Here is a 2,500-nt window from a genome sequence, read left to right as displayed (position 1 = left end):
TACGGAGCCCGGGCCGCGGAAGCCGGAGGGAGCCCGGGCTGCGGAAGCCGGCTGGAGCCCGGGTTGCGGAAGCCGGCGAGAGCCCGGGCTGCGGAAGCCGGCGAGATCCCTGGCTGTTCTTCTCTTCCATCCATCCGTCCGTTATTTCATTTGCTGTCTGTATGTACGGAGCCCGGGCCGCGGAAGCCGGAGGGAGCCCGGGCTGCGGAGGCCGGCTGGAGCCCGGGTTGCGGAAGCCGGCGAGAGCCCGGGCTGCGGAAGCCGGCGAGATCCCTGGCTGTTCTTCTCTTCCATCCATCCGTCCGTTATTTCATTTGCTGTCTGTATGTACGGAGCCCGGGCCGCGGAAGCCGGAGGGAGCCCGGGCTGCGGAAGCCGGCGAGATCCCTGGCTGTTCTTCTCTTCCATCCATCCGTCCGTTATTTCATTTGCTGTCTGTATGTACGGAGCCCGGGCCGCGGAAGCCGGAGGGAGCCCGGGCTGCGGAAGCCGGCTGGAGCCCGGGTTGCGGAAGCCGGCGAGAGCCCGGGCTGCGGAAGCCGGCGAGATCCCTGGCTGTTCTTCTCTTCCATCCATCCGTCCGTTATTTCATTTGCTGTCTGTATGTACGGAGCCCGGGCCGCGGAAGCCGGAGGGAGCCCGGGCTGCGGAAGCCGGCGAGAGCCCGGGCTGTTCTTCTCTTCCATCCATCCGTCCGTTATTTCATTTGCTGTCTGTATGTACGGAGCCCGGGCCGCGGAAGCCGGAGGGAGCCCGGGCTGCGGAAGCCGGCGAGATCCCTGGCTGTTCTTCTCTTCCATCCATCCGTCCGTTATTTCATTTGCTGTCTGTATGTACGGAGCCCGGGCCGCGGAAGCCGGAGGGAGCCCGGGCTGCGGAAGCCGGCGAGAGCCCGGGCTGTTCTTCTTTTTTTTTTTCCCTTTCATTTATTTCCCCCCACCAGGGTGCGCCGACGAGGGGAGACCTCCTCCCCGCCGCCGCCGTACCGGACACATCGCAAATTCACAACGGTGGATTATTATTATTATTATTATTTTTTTTTTTTACGCGGCCAGCAGGGGGCGCCGCGCGCGCGGACTGGCGCTCGTGAACACTGCATTTAAATCGGTGGTGTGTTTTTGTCTTTTGCCTGGTTTTTTTTAATCTCAATCGTGTATTACCTCGGCTGGCCAGCGGGGGGCGCCGCGGCGGGGACACGGGCGGACCGGGTACATTTCATCTGTTTGGGGCGAGTGCTTTTTTGAAATTTTTTTTTATCTTTTAGTCTCGTTCCGTTCTTCCCTTCAACTGGCCTGCGGGGGGCGCCGTGCGCGCGGACCGGCGTCCACCCCTGGCCGCTCCGGGACTTTGCATTCAAATGGGTGGGGTGTTTTTCATTTTTTTGCCCTTTTTTTTTCCACTCCCCCCCTCTCAATCGTGTATTACCTCGGCTGGCCAGCGGGGGGCGCCGCGGCGGGGACACGGGCGGACCGGGTACATTTCATCTGTTTGGGGCGAGTGCTTTTTTGAAATTTTTTTTTATCTTTAAGTCTCGTTCCGTTCTTCCCTTCAACTGGCCTGCGGGGGGCGCCGTGCGCGCGGACCGGCGTCCACCCCTGGCCGCTCCGGGACTTTGCATTCAAACGGGTGGGGTGTTTTTCATTTTTTGCCCCTGTTTTTCACTCCCCCCCTCTCAATCGTGTATTACCTCGGCTGGCCAGCGGGGGGCGCCGCGGCGGGGACACGGGGGAGGGTTCATCCGGGCGGACCGGGTACCTTTCGTCTGTTTGGGGCGAGTGCTTTTTTGAAATTTTTTTCATTTTATTTTTGTCCTCCCTTCGACCGGCCAGCGGGGGGCGCCGCGCGCGCGGACCGTCGGGGCCCGGGGCCCTGCGTCCCACTTACTTTCGCCCGACGGGAATCGTTTCTTTTGTTTTTATCCGAGAGGACACACGGAATCTGCACCCCCCGCAGTGGCGTCAGGCGGCCACCGGGGGGCGCCGCGGCGGGGATCGGGGGGGGCGCCCGGGAGCCGCCTGCCCGTCCGCTGGGCCAAGGGGGCCGGGGCGGGTCACGCGCCGCCGTCCCCCCCCCGATCGTCTCGCTCCGAGCCGCCTCTGGCCACCGGGGGGCGCCGTCGGGTGGCGCGGGGGCGCCCCCGCCGCCCGCCGCCTCCCCCCGCACGCGTCGGGCCTCCCCCCGGGCCCCCGCGGGCCGGGGGACGCGGCCGGCGAGCGTCGGACTCCAGCGCGGAAGTGTCGCGGATGAGTGCGGACCGGGGCGCCCGCGGCCCAGCGGCACTTCCAGGGGCTCGGGGAGGAGATGGTTGAAGCCTGGGTGAAGCGCGCCCTCGGCCGTCCGTGTCGCTACCCGCCGGAGAACACCTCCGCCGGATCAGTAGGTACCAACGAGGCGAGCGAGAGAGCCGGGACTCTGTCCGGGGCCGAAAAGCCTGTTTCCCTGGAGCTTTTGCGAAAGGACCCGTGACAGAAGATGCGCGGAGCTCAGAGATCAGCATGGG

This window comes from Pseudophryne corroboree, unplaced genomic scaffold (assembly GCF_028390025.1).
Source record: "Pseudophryne corroboree isolate aPseCor3 unplaced genomic scaffold, aPseCor3.hap2 scaffold_3198, whole genome shotgun sequence".
NCBI lineage: Eukaryota > Metazoa > Chordata > Amphibia > Anura > Myobatrachidae > Pseudophryne > Pseudophryne corroboree.
Note: the sequence above shows the minus strand (reverse complement) of the source record.